At 36.1% G+C, this 23,515-nt stretch overlaps 1 protein-coding gene across 2 annotated transcripts in view; it reads right to left on the bottom strand.

Moving 5' to 3' along the window:
- Pde4b (phosphodiesterase 4B) overlaps nt 1–3,044 on the bottom strand; it is a 539,654-nt gene extending 536,610 nt beyond the window's left edge. The window contains exon 1 of one of the 2 annotated variants that reach the window (XM_058581564.1): nt 2,937–3,044. The gene's annotated coding sequence lies outside the window, so the exon portion shown is untranslated. Of the gene's footprint in view, nt 1–2,338; nt 2,482–2,936 lie in introns of those variants that run through there. The other variant, XM_058581563.1, reaches the window with a different exon arrangement.
- Nucleotides 3,045–23,515: the final 20,471 nt, after the last annotated feature.

Below are 23,515 nucleotides of genomic sequence, written 5' to 3'. Positions count from 1 at the left end.
AGAGTATGATCTGAAACAACGGGGCTCTCTACAGCTCAGGCATTCCCTGAAGTGTCTGACAATTGAAGGCCACTTGTTGACAACATGCTCAGGCTCGGGTCACCAGTCCTTCCTTGAAGAAGGATTTGGCACATCACAGTTTCCACCATGTTACTATAAAGTGGTGCAACAACCCATGTTCAAAGGAACCCATGTGTCATTATCAACAACATCCCCATGCCTTCTCCAAACCATGCTGCTTTAATTTTCTTAGAGGAATGGGTGAAGTTTCATGTCACAATAATAAAAGATAAATCCAAATTACTAACCCTGAAAATTTTTCTAACTTAAGACTCCTTGCTCTCTACTCGAAATAAGTCAAATAAGATAAAAGAGATACCTGGGACTCTTTATTCCTTCATGATTTTAAATGTTCATTTTATGAACTAAAATAAAAATATCATTCTATGTCTAATGTCTTTATGAAACAAATCTGTAGTTGTACATACACAGCACCTGTTATTTTTAAATACCTGTCTCTAGACAGGCAAAGGAGTCCAAGTTCAGAAAACCATATATGATTGATTTCTTATTCCTCAATCAAAACAACCCTATTATAAAAGCAAACAAGCATGACCAAGTGGGTACCCTCTAGAGAAATTTAGGATAATTTATTTTTGCACAATATGTCAAGCTAGAAATAAACTGAAAAGTAAATAAGCTGATAAAAATACAAGTAGACACATGGCAGAATTATTTAGCTCACAACTGTATAAGCAATATAGAAAGATGACAGATATATAGATTAAACAATCTCAATCCATCAATCACGCCATCTCAACAATTTCAGTACATTTAACACTCTTACTTTTTTTGTAAATTAGCAAAAAATGGCACCCTGCTGTTTAAAAAAAGAAAAACAACAAGTAACAGTAAACATGTTACTTGCCAAGTCCTATAAGTATTGATTTGTAGGGTTGAATAAGCCAATATTATGCTGAAGACACATGTTGACATTAAGGGGTTCCTCTCTTGGGATGTCAGAAGATAAATGAGGTGCCCTGAGAGGGAAGCGCAGCTGAACTTTCCTCTACCTGAAATGAAATCACTGGCTTTTTCCACCTTCTTGTCATTTCATGTGCAGAAAATTCCATATCCTTCCCTAAACCTGAGATTGGGGATAATACATTTGAGGCCCCCGAATTGTTTTTGGTTTTATGAAAATTATTGGCATAACAACAGTTTTTAGCAAAAGGAAAGGGAAGAATTTATGATCCACTGCAAGTGGGGGTAAGTATCTAGACTTTCATTATATTTTATTGTAATTTTTTAAATTTAATATGATGCCTTCCATTACTACAATAAAGTCAAGACTTACCAGAAGCTGGAAACCTCTGAGTTTAAAAATTGCATGTGATTCAAAAAACAGTTATATCACATACAGATGAAAATGCAGAATGCATACAATGCATTTCTAATTAGTAGCACAACATACATGTGATGTAAACATAATGTAAATGCAATGCAATTTTAAGTGAAAGTTTCACAATGTTGAAAAAACTGTGTATGTCATACATGTGATGAATGCATAATTAAGAGCTGTTCCTGTAATTAAGAGCTATTCCTCTCCGAGTTCCTCCTAATACTTGGTTTAAAGCTGTTGGCTACAGTGGGTTCTGATTTTTGTGTGAAGTATGGCACATGGAAGGTCGTCTGTGAGAAAGGGAAGGAAAGAAGCAAAACAGGAAGAAGGAAGAAAAGGCAAGAAGGAAAGAGAGGAGTTGGGGGGAGAGGGTCTCTCCCCACACTTACAGCTTGGAGCTGGGGGTCCTGAACACAACCCAGGCCCCCTCACCAGACATTATGCAGAGCTTCCCAAAAGTTCTGGCAGAGCCTTCTTTATTCCCAGGTTTGGATGCATCCCATTTGGTGCCCCAGATCCCTGGGTTTGTCGGGGGCCACATCCCATCAAATTCTTGGGTACTTCAGGCTCCCACCAGTGCTCACCACCCACAACCACTGGGCACCGCGCTCCCATCCACCGCCAGCACTTGGATTTCCTTCTATCTCACTCCATCCTCCCTTGGATCTCCCTCCTTGCCAGTGACTCGCCAAGAAGTCCAAGGGCAGCAGCACTGGCAAGAAGGAGAGGACGAAAGGGAAGGGGCCAGTCATTGGATTGACTATAAAGGGGCGCCAACAACGCCGTCAAGGCGACCATCCTGGCTCAGTGGCTCCATTCCCCTTCGCCTCGCATCAGCCCCACAACACCCACACTCTCCATTCCGACTTGGATGTGTGATAAAGTAAGAGAAGGGAGGCTAAGGAATAAACCCGCAGCCTCCTAGGCAGCCCTTACCTTAGGCTACCCTGGTGGAAGCCGCGCTCCTCCCGCCGGGGGCGCCTCGTTGCACCACAGCGCTCTGGACCCCGGGCTCCAGCCGTGGCTCGGCCGGGTGCGGCTCGACAGGGTATGTACTGGGAGCAAGCCTCCTTGCTCCGTGCAGCCTGGCCGGCCACTAGGAGACCGAAACTGCCCGGGCGGGGCCAGGAGCCCCAGAAAAGGGCACTCGGGCCGGGCCGGGGGCGGCTGAGGAGCGCGCGCTCTGACTGGCGGACTGGCGTGGGGGTTCCGGATCAGGACACCACAGTCCGCTGTGATGCACCCGCGAGCTTTTATCTTCTCAGCTGACCCTCAACGCCCTGTCCCTAACCCCCCGCCCCCGATCCAGTCCCCGGAAGAGACAGCTCCCGAGTACCACTTGGTCTGCAGCGCTGCGCTCCTCAGCCCGGTGCGGGGGAATAACAATGTGACCGTATGGCACGGACTAGATGCTGTGTAGTAGGTTGTAACTGCTGAGGCCACCACCTGTCAATTCTCAGGAGGAAAGCGTGCCGTCTGCAGTCGGCTGGCCTCTTCCTGATCGCCCTCCCCGCTTCTTTCCTTTCCCACCTACCTCTCCGACCTCCCGCAATACTCCACCGGCACGATACTAGGGGAGTTTTGCAAAATAGCCCTCACTCGCAGGCGGGAGCTCTCAGCATCTCCCTTTCCACCAGAGCTGAAGGATTACGCACAGCCTTGTGTGCCTATCAAGCCGGATGCCGAAAATCCTGGTTTGAACCTCACGCTTGCCCGGGCCCCCTCCCCCGCCCCCATTCATAATCCCAGAGGCCGTCTGCCACTACACACCTCCCCCAGCCGCCCGCGCTTGCTCCCATTCGCCTTCCCTGGAACGTGTCAGTCACTGGCTGTTCATCTGCCATGAATACAGTAGGAAGGAGTCCGCAGCTAAAGGCTGCACAAAGGGGGATGGGGCGGAGGTGGACGGACTCAGGGCCGGGGGTGGGCGGAGGCGATGCAAGGGAGCTAGCCAGCGCGTGTGGAAGGAGCCAGAGCGTGGGAGCCCGCTCTCTCCTGTTGCACAAAGGACTCCAGAGTGACAAGCGCAGTGCTCCCCAAACCAACAGGTTAAATCACCTCTGAGGAGGTAGTCCATCAAGAGGGTCTGGGAGTGGGTTCCATAACTTGGGAATTCGTGACACAGCAACAGGCAGAGGCCCAGGGAACCTGACTTGATCCCTGATCCGGCTTTAGAACCCAGCTGGGTGGAGTCGAGTCGTGTGTGTGTGTGTGTGTGTGTGTGTGTGTGTGTAGGGGAGGAGAGAAGAGATGGGAAAAGTCCAGGTCTCCTTTTCCCTGGGTGACAAGCCCTTTCAGAGAAATAGAGAGGAAGCTGGTTAAGGTAAAGAGAAGGAAGATAGGAATGGGTAACTTTGTTTGTTGAACTACTAAATTAGCTAGATACCAGAAAGACTTTAATGGATTAAATTACCCATTTCTTAATTCATTCTAGTAAACACACTCATTTTGCACTGAACGCAGTATACCCTATAGATACTGGGGGTACAGGGATTATTAGGGCATAATCTTTTATTGGATTCAAGCAGTTCACAGTCTAATGAGAGAAATAACTATGAAAACCCAAAATGTCTAATACTAGTTATTATACAAGGAAAGTACATACCAATTACATAAGTGGAAGCAATTTTCTCTATGTAGGAGGAGGAATGGGTCAGGGAATTAGATCCCCGTCAGAACTATATATTAAGGAACAAATAAGGGCTTACCAATGAAGCAGTAATAACTTTCTATTATTCTCCCATTAACCCAAACCAGTTTTACATACCATATAAGGAAAGGCCAACCTTTCAGCTTTTCAATGTCAGGACTCAGTTTCCTCAACTAATAGCTGCCAGAGTGAAGAGCATCCAATCTGTACACCCAAAATGCTGCCAACTGTCCAAAGGTTATTCTGCCTTCTTGTACTTGTTGCTCTGCATTCTATACCATCCTCCTTATCCATTACCTTGAAATTGAGCCCAAAGCCAATATTAATAATACCAAGGCACTGGGCATATGAATGAAGCCAAAAAGCCCTTTAATGATTTAGATACAGTTTAGTCATGATTTAGATACAGTTTCTATTAAACGAAGACAACGTGATCTTTGGGAATTACAATGATAATTACTTAGGCTTATTAAATATAAAGATACCATTGCCCAAAGAGAATATGGATGGGAACCTAATATCTGATTTAAAGAGAAAAAGAATCAACCTGAATGGCATGCTCCCCTTCTTTGAATATTAGAACTTTGAAAGATATTAATGATTATCAAGCCTCTCAAGGTTATTACATAATATTTATAAAAATATGTCCAAAGTGTTCTTGTTGCAAAATGAATTAAATAATGTCAACTGTTTAAGTATATCTTTCCTCTCTCCTCCTAGAAATTATATAAACTAACAAAGAGATGGGAAAAGTTAAATGCAGTTTTTAGCAAACTTATACAGATTTTACCCACAAACTAAAGTTCTTGTAGAGATTGTCAAAAAGCAGCTGAATTTGGGCAGAAGTCATATGGAAAAGGCCCAGGGAGAGACTGAAGGAAACAATAAAAGAGATCCCTGAAAGTACCAGAAAAGAAAACACACACACACACACACACTTCATAGAAATGAAGGCTTTACTATAAAATTAAAACCTATGTTTCTAAACTGGATCAGAAGAAGAAGGAGTAAGGGAGAAGCATGGATAGGGGCATGAACAGGAGGCACCAAGAATTTCCAGGGAACACAGTTGCAGCTGATCTCCAGGTTAGCAAAAAATCAGCAGAACTATAATCCTTTAAGTTGATAAAATCCCTATGAAGTGTGAAAGGCGCATATCTTGTCTGTAAGAACTGGGAAGTGTGGACTTATTGCCAGAAGGTCTCCTGAACCTAATGTCACTTTGAAGACTCAGAAGAAATGAGTATGCAGGGACACCAAGATTATTGGAAGCAACTCTAATTTTGAGGCTGCAGTAAAAATGAATCTGTAATCTACTGTTGCATAACAATGGTTTAGAAAGCAACTAATCTGCCTGCAATTCAGTGATGCCATGCATTAGGATGGGCTCAACCATGTGGCTTATCTCTCCTCTAGCAGGTCTCACTTCTATATCTGAGGCTCAGAAGGGATGGCTTATACACCTGGGATCCCTTTCCAGAAAGCTACTCAGACTTTTGCACATTGAAGATGAGTTGCTAACAGCAAAAAAAAAAAAAAAAAAAAAAAAAAAAAAGACAGCCCTAAAGTTCACATTCTTTAAAGGTTTTGCCATGTATCATTCTTGCTACTTTTTCTTTGACCAAAACAACTCAAAAGCTAAGTCTAGAGTCATGGTGGGAGCCGGAAATGCAAGGGTATGGATATAGGGAAGTGTCATTTGTTGGGGCCATGAATATAACAATTTTTCACAGAAAGTAGGAGTTGTTTGGTTCTGAGAACAGTAGAGCTACCTTTAAGCCTTCACTTCAGACATTTTCTCCAAAGACTTTGACCAGAAAAATGATTAATTCAATAGTGAATAGTAATAAAGAATTAACTGGCACAAGACAGACACCAACATATCATTAAGAAAAATACTAAAAACGAGCATCATAGCTTATAATAGGAGAGGGGAAAAAAGTGTTGCCACAGAGCCAATAAAAATTTTGAGTACTTTTATAATCAATGAAAAGCCTTCATAAACATAAGTAAATATAGTATTTATTGTTGCAAGGCAGTGTTCCCAGCACAATTCTATGAGTTAATTATTAGCAATTCTCCCATTATACAGACTCAAGTAACTTGCTCAAGATCACACAGCTAGTTAGAGGAGGAGCCAGTGCTTAACCCAGTGAGTCATGCTCCACAGTTGATGATCTTATTCATTAAGCTATCCTGTTTCTCTAAAGGAAGCATATTTACTATATTTTAATAAGCATTATAATGTATCAAGGAAGACCACAAAACACAAATGAAAAACACAGATGATGAGGAGAATTAAATGAGCTGACACAAATCAAGCAAGAAGAAGACGAAAGAACCCGGCCACCCAGGTATGAAGACAATAGAAGAAGAAACACAAGGTGGGAATAAGTACTGTGAGTAAGTAGGAACCAATGAAGACAGGTATAAGGAGAGGGGTCAAAATTAATTGAAAATGAAGAAAAAATATTTTAAAGTTGTTTGTGTGAAACTAATAATGATGGAAGAAATACATTACAGAGCCAACACACATATAACCGGTGTCTCTGAACAGTGGACTGGAACAAATACTTTGAAAATAAATTTAAAAAAAAGAATCTTCCTGAAATTGAAAGAAAAAAAATCAGACTTGAGGCTATATGTTGAAAGTCAACACCATATGCTAAATAATATTGATTCATAATGGTCAAACCAAGACACGGGTTAATAAATTATTGAATATTTTTCAGATTCACTTTGCTTTTATTATGCAAATTACTAAATTTTGATTGTAAAAAAAAGACACCTAAAGCAGAAAAGCAAAGAGATCAAATGAAAAATAAGTCAGCCTACCCTCAGCCTTCCTCAAAACAATATTCAGAGCCTAACAGCAATGTCATAAAACTTTTGACATTCTCAAGGAAAGAAAGTGTAATCTAAGGATTTTATGTTTAGTCAAATTATTCATCAAATATACAAATCATAGTTTTAAGACATTAGAAGTCAAATAATATTCCTCACATGAGAAGGAATAAATCTGGGAAAATTTTCTCAGAAGGACTGGTGGTAAACGGTGAACAGGGAACATATTTTGTTATAAAACTAAAACTATAAAAAACATATGAAGCTGGGCAAGGTGGTGCACACCTGTAATCTCAGGGGCTCAGGAGGCTGAAACAGGAGGATCACAAGTTCAAAGCCAGTCTCAGCAAAAGAGAGTCCCTACGTAACTCAATGAGACCCTGTCTCTAAATAAAATACAAAATAGGGCTGAGTGTAACTCAGTGGTCAAATGCCCCTGAATTCAATCCCTGGTACCAAAAAAATATGAAAGTTATTGACTTTGAAAATAATGAACTGACATAATTCAGAAATACTCAGAGGGGAAAGGAAAAAACTTCACTGACTGACTCACTTGTAACTATCATCCAAACAGTAGTTTAAGCATGTGTAACAATGTAAAGATAAACTCTAAGAAATGTGACTTTTTAACAAAATATTATACTGGATAAGATACACTGTGGGAAAGAGGACACATGCCAATTTATCATTGTTCATAACTAATAGTTATATATAAAACCAGAGAGGATTCTGAGTATTATATAAATCTATTATAAAGATAGCCACTAAAAAGCAAATCTAGAACTTAATGAATAACTTCCTAAATTCATGCATGTGTACAGAGATGTACACACACGTTCACACAGAGAGAGAGCAAATAAAACTAAATATATAGTAAAAGTTCTACACACAAACAAATCTATATATGCAAGATTTGGAAAAATCCTCAAGCAATAAATATTTTAAGGTTTTTTTTTTAAAAAAATTACAATAAAAATACTATATACCAGATATACATTGATAAGGATTAAAATGGTTGAAAATAAAAGGAATATCAAAGTTTTACTCAGATAATGTCCCTTTCCCCTCAGACACACAAAGGAATAACAGTAATAAAGCAAAAATTATGATCTTTTTTATTCTGATTTGCTAAAGATGACAGAGGAATGCATTACAATTCATATTATACATATAGAGCACAATTTTTCATGTCTCTGGTTGTATATGAAGTATATTCACACCATTCGTGTCTTCATATATATATTTTGGATAATGATGTCCATCTCATTCAGACAAGTTGGAGCAGAACCCATCATGATTATGTGACAAAAAATATATATAATATAAGAAGTAGAAATTGCAGTGAAGATGTGAAAGTTATAAAGGCCTACAAAGTAGATGCATAGCTGTAACAAGTTTAAAACAGGTGTTACAAGCAATATGAAAATGTGGAAATAAAAAGGGATTTTTAACTAATCTAAATCCAGATCTATCAAACTATGTGCCTCAAAGTTTTTTTTGAGAACTAATATCATATTTATAAAAATTCCAATATAGTAATTCAAAAAGTACAAAAATAATTATGTATAATATTCTATAATCACAATTCCACAAATCTAGAAATTAATACAAAAATCAGAAAAACAGAAATCCTTCCACCTAAAAATTATAAACAAAAAAATTTTTAAGTAACCCTTATGAATAAAATTGCTGAATTTATAGAAAATGATGATAAATGAAGACACAATCAGAACTCTGTGGTCACTTTAAGCTGAATGAAATAAGCATCAATTCAAGAAGTTAACAAAACAACTATTAAATAAAAAGAAAAAAATAAGGAAAAAAGAAATTAAACTATTTAGAGGAATCAATAAATAAGTTAGAATATAAAAGTGACTAGAACTAATATACAATTCCAGAGCTACTTTTTTATATTTATTTTTTAGTTGGACAAAATACCTTTATTTAATTAATTTATTTATTTATTTTATGTGGTGCTGAGGATTGAACCCAGGGCCTCACATGTCCTAGGCAAGCACTCTACCACTGAGTCACAACCCCAGCCTCCCAAGAAGCTACTTTTTAAAAATAGAAAAGTAAAATATCTAAGATAATTATTAAACTAAGAAAAAAGTAAACATAAAAATAATAAAGAATTAAAAATAGAGATTATTAATATAAACCTAAGAACTACTGTAATGAATTGTAATGTTTCTTAACCATTTATTTATTTTTGCTTCCCCAAGAAAAAACTTTTGTTGCTAATGAGAAAAATTAATCATGATAACATCAAAGATGCATTGCCCCCACTGAAAATACATCTCCTACTATAGGAAAATGTATTTGAAAGCCTGGATTAAATGGATAGTTGAGCCATATAATTAACCAAACTGACTTTAAAGGATAATCCATAGAGAAAAAATCCAGAGAAAAAAATTGAGAAGGTTGTTAATTACTCACCCTCCTCCAAAGAATTACCAAGCCAGTATGATTTTCCTAGGGGAATTTTACCAAACCCTCAAAGAATAGATTATTATTATTATAACTAGAGGTGGGGAGGGGGGAGGGTGGAGGATGGGAAAGGCAGCAGAGCACAACAGACACTAGTATGGCAATATGTAAATCAATGGATGTGTAACTGATGTGATTCTGCAATCTGTGTATGGGGTGAAGGTGGGAGTTCATAACCCACTTGAATCAAAGTGTGGAATATGATATGTCAAGAAATTTGTAATGTTTTTAACAACCCACAATAAAAAATTAAAAATATAAAAAAAGAAGTACAAAACATAAGGAATAATTTCAGTTCCATTTTATAAAGCATATGATATTAACAGCACATCTAATAAGGTCTGCAAAGAAAATTTATAGACTAATCTCACTTGTAAATCCAGAACCCAAGAATATAAAAATAAGTCAACATAGTAAATTTATTCAGATAAATGGTCGTAGGGAAAGATTTAAAGAACAGAAACAATTGAATTATTTCAAAGACATTTGAAAAATTTAACAGCCATTTCTCATTTTAAAAACTAGCAATATCTAGACATGTATCAATGTTTCTATAACAAGTTAAATATAATGCAGGGCTGTGGTTATGGCTCAGGGGTAGAGTACTTGCCTAGCATGTGTGAAGTATTGGGTTTGATCCTCAACACTACATGAAAATAAATAAATAAAACAAAGGTATTGAATTCATCTACAACCAGAAAAAAAAATTGAAATAAATAAATGCATCTATCGCAGCCCAAAAGCTCTGTTCAAAGATAAAACTTTAAAGGCATTTTCACTAAGGTAAGAAAAAGTAGCACGATGCAATATTACAATTTTTTTTAACATTATACTGAGGCTATAAGTCAGTACAGAGAAAAGAAAATTAAACACTGGAATATTTTATGTGCCAACTTGACCTAGCTGCAGAATGCCCAAATATCTAGTTAAACATTATTTCTGGGTATGTTTATGTTTTAGTTAGCTTTTTCATCACTGTGACTATAAGATCTGACAGGCACAATTAGAGGAGGAAAAGATTTTCTGGGGCTCAAGGTTTCAGAGTTCTCAGTCCATAGGTGGTTGACTCCATTGCTCTGACTCCATTGCTCTGAGACAGAACATCAGGGTAGAAGGGCTTGGCAGAGAAAAGCAGCTTAGAACATGACCCCAAGGAACAGAGAGAGGTCTGCTTGTGAGGGACAAAATATATACCTCAAAGGCATGTCCCCAGTAATCTACCTCCTCTAGCTACACCCTATCTGCCTACAGTTACCAACCAGTTAATACATTCAAGTGGATTTAATGCACTGATTAGGTTAAGGCTCTCATAACCCAGTAGTTTCACCTCCAAACTTTTGGGAGACATCTTCTATCTAAACCATAACAATTTGTGAAGGTGTTTCTGGAATAGATAAACATTTGGATGCATCAACCAAGTGAAGCAGATTGCCCGCCCCAATTACAGTTAGGCACCATCCAATTCATTGAGGGACTAACTGAGACACAGTGGTGAGAATACAAGAATTATTCCTCTTCTTGACTGTTGATCTGGAACATTGGTCAGCTCCTGTCCTTCGACTGGGACTTAGCACCATCAATCCTCTGGTTCTTATATGATCTTTTAGACTTAGAACTCTCCCCATCAGTTCTCCTGGCTCTCAGGCCTCAGTGCTCTGTTGGACTACACATAATACACACCAGCTTTCCAAGGCCTCCATCTGCTTTCAGATGGCAGGTCATAGGACTTCTTCATCGCTGTGATTATGAAGCCAATTTCTCATAATAAATAAATATATATATATATATATATATATATATATATATATATATATATATATATATAAATCCTTGTTGAGAGCCATCCGTGGCCTATGTATGGTCTAAATCAGCATGGAAGCCCACTGAATAGGAAAATCTGGTATTTGGGAACTTCCAGCGGCAATTTTGCTGGTAAGATTGCCCAGATACATGTGAGTTCTATTCACTTCTGCCAGGTCTTACAAAGCCCCAGACATGGGGCTCTCAGAGATTGGTGTAGCCTGCCGAGATGCTAATCAACTTGCTGACTGCAAGACATCATGAAGCAAGACTCTACCCCTGAAACCTTATCCCTCCCTTTGATGTACCCCCTTAAATAAACCACCAGAGCCATTTTCTAATTGACTCTGCTTTTAAAACCTATTCTTTGACTCTGCCTCTTATTTCTTCACCAATTATCTCAGACTTTATTTTCTCAGGTGGTTTATCCCCTCCTGAGCAGGAAAAATTACCATGGCAAGGCGCTAGCCACTTCATGATAAATTCTAGTGGTTCTGTTGCTCTAGAGAGTCCAACTAATACAGAAGTAAAGCATTACCATTTGCAGAAAATATGAGAATATCTGAAAACCCAAGAAAATTGAAAATTGTTATAAACAAATATTATATCATAAAACATACATATATATGTGTGTGTGTGTGTTCAGTTGCATATCTACCAACAACAACATTATACCAGATGATATAATGATTAAAATATCTCACAATAGCAACAAAAAATGCTGAAATGTCTTAGAACAAAGTAAACAGGAAATAGATAAGACCTGTATACAGAAAACCTTTGTAGACTACTAAGGGATAGAAGAGAAGGCAGGAAATCATGGAAAGACAACCTATGCTGTGGAAAAGGTATATTCACATCATAAAGACAATAATGTTAAATTACTTTATAAGCTTAAAGGAATTTCCACAAAACATGACTTTTTAGAACCAGAAAATCTAATTCCAAATTTCGTATAGAGAAATAATGAAGAAAAGTTCTAGATGAAAATACAGCAAAAACATTAAACCCAAAAAGCCATGAAAGTAATTTGAAAAGTTTGTTTATATAGGAAAAAGAACTTTATGCATGAAGAATAAAAAGAGTTAAAAAAATATATTAAATAAACACTATAAGTAAAGTCAAAGGCAAAGAATAAACTGGGATAAAGTTTTTGGAAGTTTGTTATTTAGTTATTAAAAATACTGAATATATTGAATTGAATATATTCACAGTTACCAAAGTTGTCCCACATATGAAACACACACACAAATTCATTTGTTGCAACATTATCAGGAATAACAAATGATTGGAAATGGCCCAAATGTTTTTGAACAAAGCTGTAGCAATACAATAGAATACTACTATACACTGTAAAAAATAAAAGGAAGCATTACACATACTAAGATATAAAATTTTCAAGATATATTATTAAATTTAAAAAACAATCGGTTACCATCGAGTAGCAAAGAAATAAAAGTAAGAATATGTATTTGTCTTAATTGAATATTAATTTTTAAAAATCTCTGAAAAAAAAAAAAAACTGCCTCTGGAAGTGAATGAGGCCTGGGACACACATGGCAAGTTTCTTGGGGAATTTTTATATTGTTTGATTTGAAAAACATGATAATTATTATCTAATTAAGCATTAAATGAAATAGGCTTGAGAGTCATTCGAAGTATTAGGTATTTTTATGTGACATGTTCTCTTTGATCTGGAGGATGATGTACCATAGAACAATAGTAGTACTACAGGTGATTTATTTTTATGAAAAGGTCAAACTAATTTTCACATGCAAGGTATAATCATGTTAGCAGACATGATTCACATGGCTATTTCAAGTATGTAATCTTCCTTTTTTATTAGCTAATCCTATATTCAAGTGTCAAAAGGAATGAAAATTTCTAAAGAAATTATGTATTTATCTGTAGTCCTATTTGAAAGCTCTTTTGTATTAGACTTTGGGCCAAGATTGGCTAATGTCAAAGCATGAGGTTGAGCCCAGCTACTTAATGAACACATCTACAAATTCAACTCAAACCTCAGCCCTTAAGTGAGAACCGAGTCATCCTCTGACAATACCAACCTCAGAACAATGCCCAGTTCTTTTTATAAAGCACCACCAGCAAGAATTCAAAGTAAGGGTTACTGTCAATACAGAATCAACAGGTTCATGTGGTCTGGGAACCTTCAGACTTGCTCTGATTTCCCCCCACCAACCCCCGAACTGTTCTTTGGAGAACAAGCATAAAAAGTGAACTATTTCCAAGTGAAAGCATGGCTTCAAGGCAATTCAAATCTTCTTATTCCTCCCAACCCCAACAACCTACCTTATAAATAAACTTTAGTTGCCCCTGGTTCTTAAAATGCAAATATAGATTATGGCATGCAGTGTTTGAAACTCCATTTATTTCATCTATAAAAAGGTCCAGAACAACAGCAGTGTTATTAAACTTAACAGTTTTCTTTATACTGGGATTACAGGAGTCTCTTGGCAGAAGTTGTCAGGATTTTGGATAGCTTTGAATATCTGCAATATGTGATAATTTTAATATATACAATAAAAAGTACTCCAGAGAGCTGTTGGAAGAGTCGATGAGAAAATGTATATAGAGCTCTTGGCGTGAATCTGACTCATTCACTTATTTTCTGACTAGTGACTAGAATCAATTTTCTTTCTTTTTTTTTTTATTGGTTGTTCAAAACATTATAAAGCTCTTGACATATCATATTTCATACATTAGATTCAAGTTGGTTATGAACTCCCAATTTTACCCCAAATACAGATTGCAGAATCACATCGGTTACACATCCACATTTTTATATAATGCCCTATTAGTAACTGTTGTATTCTGCTACCTTTCCTATCCTCTACCATCCCCCCTCCCTCCCCTCCCATCTTCTCTCTCTACCCCATCCACTGTAATTCATATCTCTCCTTGTTTATTTTCCCATTCCCCTCACAACCTCTTATATGTAATTTTGTATAACAATGAGGGTCTCCCTCCATTACCATGCAATTTCCCTTTTCTCTCCCTTTCCATCCCACCTCATGTATCTGTTTAATGTTAATCTTTTCTTCCTGCTCTTCCTCCCTGCTCTGTTCTTAGTTGCTCTCATTATATCAAAGAAGACATTTGGTATTTGTTTTTTAGGGATTGGCTAGCTTCACTAAGCATAATCTGCTCTAGTGCCATCCATTTCCCTGCAAATTCTATGATTTTGTCATTTTTTAGTGCTGCGTAATACTCCATGGTGTATAAATGCCACATTTTTTTTAACCATTCATCTATTGAAGGGCATCTGGGTTGGTTCCACAGTCTAGCAATTGTGAATTGTGCTGCTATGAACATCGATGTAGCAGTATCCCTGTAGTACGCTCTTTTAAGGTCTTCAGGGAAAAGTTCAAGAAGGGCAATAGCTGGGTCAAATGGTGGTTCCATTCCCAGCTTTCCCAGGAGTCTCCATATTGTTTTCCAGATTGGCCGCACCAGTTTGCAGTCCCACCAGCAATGTACAAGAGTACCCTTTTCCCCACATCCTCTCCAGCACTTGTTGTTGTTTGACTTCATAATGGCTGCCAATCTTACTGGAGTGAGATGGTATCTTAGGGTGGTTTTGATTTGCATTTCTCTGACTGCTAGAGATGGTGAGCATTTTTTCATGTACTTGTTGATTGATTGTATGTCCTCCTCTGAGAAGTGTCTGTTCAGTTCTTTGGCCCATTTGTTGATTGGGTTATTTGTTTTCTTATTGTTTAATTTTTTGAGTTCTTTGTATACTCTGGATATTAGGGCTCTATCTGAAGTGTGAGGAGTAAAAATTTGTTCCCATGATGTAGGCTCCCTATTTACCTCTTTTATTGTTTCTCTTGCTGAGAGAAAACTTTTCAGTTTAAGTAAGTCCCATTTGTTGATTTTTGTTATCAACTTTTGTGCTATGGGTGTCCTATTAAGGAATTTGGAGCCCGACCCTACAATATGTAGATCGGAGCCAACTTTTTCTTCTATCAGACGCAGAGTCTCTGATTTGATATCTAGCTCCTTGATCCACTTTGAGTTAACTTTTGTGCATGGCGAGAGGAGGGGATTCAGTTTCATTTTGTTGCATATGGATTTCCAGTTTTCCCAGCACCATTTGTTGAAGATGCTATCCTCCCTCCATTGCATGCTTTTAGCTCCTTTATCAAATATAAGATAGTTGTAGCTTTGTGGATTAGTCTCTGTGTCCTCTATTCTGTACCATTGGTCCACCCTCCTGTTTTGGTACCAGTACCATGCTGTTTTTGTTACTATTGCTCTGTAATATAGTTTTAAGTCTGGTATCGCTATACCGCCTGATTCGCACTTCTGCTTAGAATTGCTTTTGCTATTCTGGGTCTTTTATTTTTCCATATGAATTTCATGATTGCTTTATCCATTTCTACAAGAAATGCCGTTGGGATTTTGATTGGCATTGCATTAAACCTATAGAGAACTTTTGGTAATATCGCCATTTTGATGATGTTAGTTCTGCCTATCCATGAACAGGGTATATTTTTCCATCTTCTAAGATCTTCTTCTACTTCTCTTTTTAGGGTTTTGTAGTTTTCATTATATAAATCTTTCACCTCTTTTGTTAGGTTGATTCCCAAGTATTCTATTTTTTTTTTGAGGATATTGTGAATGGAGTGTTTTTCCTCATTTCCGTTTCAGAAGTTTTGTCGCTGATATACAGAAATGCCTTTGATTTATGCGTGTTGATTTTATATCCTGCCACTTTGCTGAATTCATTTATTAGTTCTAGTAGTTTTTTTGTAGACCCTTTTGGGTCTTCTAGGTATAGAATCATGTCATCTGCAAATAGTGATAATTTAAGTTCTTCCTTTCCTATTTTTATGCCTTTAATTTCTTTCGTCTGTCTAATTGCTCTGGCCAGTGTTTCGAGAACTATATTGAATAGAAGTGGTGATAGAGGGCATCCCTGTCTTGTTCCAGATTTTAGGGGGAATGCCTTCAATTTTTCTCCATTGAGAATGATGCTAGCCTGAGGCTTAGCATAGATAGCTTTTACAATGTCGAGGTAAGTTCCTGTTATCCCTAGTTTTTCTAATGTTTTGAACATAAAGGGATGCTGTACTTTGTCGAATGCTTTTTCTGCGTCTATTGAGATGATCATATGGTTCTTATTTTTAAGTCTATTGATGTGGTGAATAACATTTATTGATTTCCGTATATTGAACCATCCTTGCATCCCAGGGATGAATCCTACTTGATCATGGTGCACAATTTTTTTGATGTGCCTTTGTATCCGATTCGCCAGAATTTTATTGAGGATTTTTGCATCTATGTTCATCAGAGATATTGGTCTGTAGTTTTCTTTCTTTGAGGTGTCTTTGTCTGGTTTCGGAATCAGGGTGATGTTGGCCTCATAGAATGAATTTGGCAGAGCTCCTTCTTTTTCTATTTCCTGAAATAACTTGAAAAGTATTGGTATTAATTCTTCCTTAAAGGTTTTGTAAAACTCTGCTGTATACCCATCCGGTCCTGGGCTTTTCTTGGTTGGAAGCCTTTTGATTGCTTTTTCTATTTCATCTATTGTTATTGGTCTGTTTAAGTTGTGAGTATCCTCCTGACTCAGTCTGGGCAAATCATATGACTTAAGGAATTTATCAATGTCTTCACTATCTTCTATTTTATTGGAATATAGGTTTTCAAAATAATTTCTAATTGTCTTCTGTATTTCTGTAGTGTCTGTTGTGATATTGCCTTTTTCATCCCGTATGTTAGTGATTTGAGTTCTCTCTCTTCTTCTCTTCGTTAGCATGGCTAAGGGTCTGTCGATCTTATTTATTTTTTCAAAGAACCAACTTTTAGTTTTGTTAATTTTTTCAATAGTTTCTTTTGTTTCAATTTCATTGATTTCCGCTCTGATTTTAATTATTTCTTGCCTTCTGCTACATTTGCTGTTGTTTTGCTCTTCCTTTTCTAGGGCTTTGAGATGAAGTGTGAGCTCATTTATTTGTTGGTTTTTCCTTTTTTTGAGGAATGACCTCCAAGCGATGAATTTCCCTCTTAAAACTGCTTTCATTGTGTCCCATAGATTCCGATATGTTGTGTCTGTATTTTCATTTATCTCTAAGAATTTTTTGATTTCTTCCTTTATGTCTTCTGTAACCCATTGATCATTCAGTAACATATTGTTCATTTTCCATGTGATGTAGGATTTTTCCTTCCGTCTTTTATCATTGATTTCCAGTTTCATTCCATTATGATCAGATAAAATGCATGGTATTATCTCCACCCCTGTATATTTACTGAGGGTTGCCCTATGGCATAATATATGGTCTATTTTTGAGGAGGATCCATGTGCTGCTGAGAAAAAAGTATATCCACTTGATGATGGTTGATATATTCTATATATGTCAGTTAAGTCTAGGTTGTTGATTGTGATATTGAGTTCTATAGTTTCTTTATTCAGCTTTTGTTTGGAGGATCTGTCCAATTGTGAGAGAGGTGTGTTGAAGTCACCCATAATTATTGTGTTGTGGTCTATTTGATTCTTGAACTTTAGAATCAATTTTCTTGGCCACGGTAAAATCAACCAAATCTCTCTTTGTTCTGTATATCAATAAATCATTATTTATGAATTTAACAAATTCTGAACATGACATATTAACCAATGACATGTTATTGTTGGAAAACAGTTTCTTATCATTTCCTTGAGAAGTGTTAACAAAGTACCTGTACTTTACTGAATAATTTTGAGGAGTGACTTCTAGTCTCATCACAAGCACTATTAAGCCTACAAATGACAAAGTGATATAAAAAAGGTGAATTTAAGTATAGCATATTTAATTCTGAAGAGCTTATTTACACATAGGGAAGGGTCAAAAAACATGTTCATTTCTGACTGTGCATTGAAAACTAAACCTTAAAAAAATAAAAAGAAAATCTTATTTAATATTCAATATTACAAAAGAAGACTTTGTTCTATGTTCATTTTTTTAATCAACATTCATCAAACATATAACACACATTGACCATGCCTATAGACCACAGATGATGCTAATTGATTAGAATACACTATCAAGTAGGATGAGCACCAAGCCTACCAATGACTATCAAGTTCAGACTTCACTTCTGCCTAGACTAAAGCAGTATATTCCAAGGTACATTTGGTCAAGCATCTGAGTTCTTCCGATTTTTCTAGAAGAAACACAGCAATGCTTTGCTATTGCAGCTTAAGGTACAGAGGCCCAAGAAGTAGGATCCAGAGTTAAGTTTCAGAGGTCCAAGTTCAGCTATGAAGTAAGATATGGCAACAACTATCCCATCTTTCTCATTCCTGGGCCCTGGTTTTCTAGAACTACATAGTGACCTATGACAAGAAGCAGTGTAGTAACTTCTACCAACAGGAAAATTTGAGGCCTAGGATGCTGCACGCATACTATCACACATACTCACCACACTGATGGTGCCCTGTAAATTAGGAACTCCTTAATATGTAGTTAGTATCTAAAATCATACATCTAGATAAGTTCACCTGTTCATTGAGTGTAAATGCAAAAAGAGAAGACACAGGCTTCAGAGCATACACTTAAGAGGTCTGGGAGATCAGGAGAACCCAGAAAAAGAGACTGAAAATCAGAGGGATAAGCAAGAGAGAAAGTGATAGTGCTAAAGTAAGTGAATAAAGCGTTTAAAAAATGAGAAAACTTATCAATCATGACAAGTGATTATTGATTATTGATTATTGATTATTTTGATCAAATAATATGAAGACTGAGAACCATAGGTTTTATCAATGTGAAGATCACTAGTGACACTGACAAGAATCAAAGAGTGGGAAGAAAAACTTAAAGTGGATTCAAGAAAGGAGGAACCCAGATAGGAAGTAGAAACAGTGATTTTAGGGAGGTCTTCTGAAGACATTTCTGTAATTTGGAACAAAAGAACAAGGCAGCAGCTATAGGGGTATTTTTTTTCTTTTTTTTAAATGTTGTTTATCCTATTTAATAATTTAGTTACACATTAAAATATTGATAGGGAAATTTGCCTCCACCCCACTCTCCCCTTTCATAGAACATTTCTATTCTGTTTTTTTCTTTTTGTGAAATTCTTTTTTTTTTATTTTTAATTTTTTATTGTGGGTTGTTCAAAACATTACAAATTTCTTGACATATCATATTCCACACTTTGATTCAAGTGGGTAGGGGTTTTTTTTTTTCAAGAAGGGAGATAGTAGAGCATTTTTGTATGATGTATGAGAATAGCCCAGGAGCCTGGAAAGATTGATGGTGCAAAGGCAGACATAATCAGAATGGATATTATAGAGGAGAAAAAAAGGAGTTGGATCCAGTATACCTTAGCTTAGAAGAAAGGACAGTTTAACCATTGAACTAGGAGTGATACTGTATTTTATAGATAAAACTAAAGGAAACTAGAAAGATATGATGGTGACATCATATGGAAATGCTATAAATGTACCTGCTTTCTCATTGAACATAAGGAATGCAGGACCATCAGCACAGGGTGAGGAGAAGGATGAGGTTTTAGAGATTCAAAGAGAAGAAAGTTAAGTTGACTTTCTGTTCTTCTTTCAAAAAAGACTGGAGAGTGAATTGATTGGAGATAAATATATAATAGATTTATCAAACATCACAAGGACTGCCCTGAAGTCAACAGTCATGAATATAAGAACAGTAAGCATCATAGGGAAAAGCTAGGACTTTGACAGGCATTGAATTAAATCTGTTGACAAATTTTGGAAGTGTTGATATCTTTACAATACTAAGTTTTCCAAAGCATAATTGTGTAAATTTTATCCTTTTATTTAGGTCTTCTTGAATTTGTTTCAACAACAGTTTGCAATTTTTGATTGTACCCATTGAGATGATCATGTGGCCTTTGTCCTTTATTCTATTAACATAACTGTGTGCTGCACTGATTATCACATGTTAAATCAACTTTGCATTAATGCAATAAATTCCACTGGGTAATTGTGTATAATGTTTTTTTGTGTTGATGCATTTAGTTTGTTTGTATTTTTGTAGAGGATTTTTGTATGTATATCCATAAGGGATGTTGGTCTGTTCTATGTTTCTCATTACTTGTCTTTATTGAATTTTGAAATCATTATAATATCCGCTTCATAGAATGATTGGGAAACTATTCCTCCTCATCTTTTTCTTTAATAGTATGAAAGATCATTATTAGCTTTGCTTAAAGTCTTTGCAAATTTATCTGTAAAGCAATTGGGGCCTGAGCTTTTCTTTGTGGGAAGTTTTTTTTATTGTTAATAAAATCTCTTATTACAAGTCTTTTCAAATTTTCTATTTCTTCTATAGTCAGTTTTAAGAACTCCAGGATTTTGTCTTTACAGGAATTTTTTCTAGAAATCTGTCCATTTCAGCTAAGTTATCTAATTTATTGGCAAAGAATTTTGTTGGTAATTTTTGACTTCTTCATACTCCTTTTTTATATTCATGAGGTAGATAAGTGGTATATTTTGGGGGGCAGTGGGAGTACCAGGGATTGAACTCAGAGGCACTCCACCACTGAGCCACATCCCCAGCCCTATTTTGTATTTTATTTACAGACAGGGTCTCACTGAGTTGCTTAGTGTCTTGCTTTTTTTTTTTTCTAATGGTGCCATGCTACATCATGTACAATCAGAGAACTGAAAAGCACTGCAATTGTGTGCAATGAAGCAAAGTGTCTCGCTTTTGCTGAGACTAGCTTTGAATTTTCGATCCTCCTGCCTCAGCCCTCCCCCAGCTGCTGGAACACATGTATGCAATGCTGCATCTAGCTATGAAATCTTTTTTATATTACTAATTTTAGTCATTTAAATTTTGTCTTTTTTTTTGTAGGTCAGTCTAGGTGTGTCTCTTTTGAAGATATTTTTCAAATGACTAATGTTTGGTTTAGCTGATTTCATCTATTTTTTTCCTATTACTTCCACCCTACACTTTATTATTTTCTTTCATCTGCTCTATTTGGATTTAGTTTGCTCTTCTCTTTCTAATTGCTTAAGGTAAAAAGTTACTGACTTGAAATCATACTTCTTTGTAATATATGTCTACAGATATCAATTTTTCTTTAAGCACTGCATTAGCTTTATTCTGTAAGTTCTGTTGTTTTAATTTTCATTTATCTCATTTATTTTCTAAAATAACTTTATTATTTCTTCTGTAGTCAGCTGGTAATTTAGGAGTTTGTTAATTTCCCCATATTTTTAAATTTCCCAAATATCCTGATTACTGATTTTTAATTTTATTCCATTATGGGTGGTGAATATAACATACTTTGTGAGACTTACATTCTTTTAGATTTCTTGAGGATTGTTTTATGGTCTAAGATATGATCTATGCTGGAGAATATTTCATATGACTTTGTGAAAAATGTGTATTCTCTTGTTGGTGGAATGTTCTATAGATGTCTGTTATGTCTGGTTGGTTTATGGTATTAAGTATACTATTTTCTTATTAATCCTCTGACCAACTGTTTTACTCACTATTTAAAGAAAAGTATTGCCTTTAAATTGCCATTTTACTGGTAATTTTTAACTTCTTCATACTCCTTTTTTATATTCATGAGGTAGATAAGTGATATCTTCCTTCAGTTTTGTCAAGTTTTGCCTCTTGTATTTTGGAGACCTGTTGTTAGGTACATGTATGTTTATATTTGTATATTTACCTGATGAATTGACCTTTTATATAAAATGTTTTCATGTTTTTTAATAACAAATTTTATCCAAAGTCTAATTTTCCAAATACCAGTATAGGAACATCAGTTCTCTTTTGAATATTCATGACATGTAGTATGTACTAAATTGTGTCCATCCAAATTCATACACCAAAACTGTAAATTCCTATGTGACTATATTTAAAGATAGGGCCTTTAGGAGGTAGTTAAGTTTAAAAGAGACAGGTCATAGAATGATGATTTTCAGTGGATCTCCAGATAGGTGAAATAGTAACAATTCTCTAGAGATGGGACTTCTATGGAGCACAAAACCTATTCTGCACTCTGCAGTGGCTATTAAACCACTGGTTTCACAGTGATGGTAGTTTTAAGGATCTTAATTTTTAAGGCTACCATGGAGTGGCGGGGAGGGGAGAGAGACATTGATTAGGGCAAGCTAAAAGACTCAATTCTTATCAAGATTAAACCATGTTTCTTGAATATCATTGCAAATTTTAGTTAATTTCCAGTTTTATATAAAAAGTTTATTTTGACAGTTTTTCCCAGTGTTCTTATTACTTTTATGGAGGACTGCTATTTTATAAAGTCTTTACAATGAAAATATAAAATGAGCATGTATGAAATATTTAATAATGAAACTGGACACAACTCTATAAGTTAATCTCTATTCCTATCAAGTTGTAAAGTACACTCGTCAAGAGATTAAGCCCAACATTTACACTGAAAGCATACCCAGTAATGTCCTTTGACTCTTTCTAAATTTTCTAAAGTTTTCCTCCAAATAATACTCATGATGATAAAAAATAACCCAATCTGATCTTGTTAAGTTCTGTCTGATTATTTACATAAGTGCAACAAGAATACAAATTGTCAAATAGACTTTGAGTTTACTTTGCAAATCTAAACTTTATAGAACTATTAATGCAAAAAAATTAACTTGTTGGAAATTTTCATAAGAAATCTTGGACTAAATTTTTTTAAGTTTCTATGTTTTGCCATTCTAGCATGAATCCAGGAAATCAAGACTTTCTCCACCCTCTAACTGCAATGCCTATAAATTTGGGTAAATTCACCTCTTTTGGAGGCTCCCAAAATGTGTTCAGGAGTAGCCTGCTAAGGAGTATCCTTCATCACCTATGAGACTAGAATCCTCCGTGCCAGGTGCTATGACAATGCTCTTTGGAGAGCTTTATACATTGGCACCTCATAAAATTGATGCTTACTCCATATAAGTGAGCTTGTTGTACCTGATTAAAAGAGATTTATTTTCAAATATGGCATTCCAGGCATGGCATTGGTTGAATAGTTGATTTGTCTATTACATACTGAGAGACAGGAGGATAGGTTCTCATTGAATATAGACAACTATATTGCACAAAAATAAAAAGATTTAATAAAAAGGTTTGTTTCTCAATTCTGAGGTATCAGTGAAAATCAAATGTCATTTAAAGTGTTTTAAGTAGTCTATCAAATGGTTTAGATAAAAATAGCTCAAGATGAATGAAAAGGGACTTCTTTGTACATCCATTAAAATAGAACATTAAAGTAATTATCAGTAACAAACTAAATAAACCTTAATTAAATGTTTTTGGGTTTGTTTGTTTGTTTTGGTAATAGTAGGGGTCATAACCAGCTATATTCCCAGTCTTTCTTCTTTTATT

This window comes from Marmota monax, unplaced genomic scaffold (assembly GCF_021218885.2).
Source record: "Marmota monax isolate L192 unplaced genomic scaffold, Marmota_monax_Labrador192_F-V1.1 WCK01_AAM20220418_F8-fsc00023, whole genome shotgun sequence".
NCBI lineage: Eukaryota > Metazoa > Chordata > Mammalia > Rodentia > Sciuridae > Marmota > Marmota monax.
This window is presented reverse-complemented; position numbering and strand designations above follow the sequence as displayed.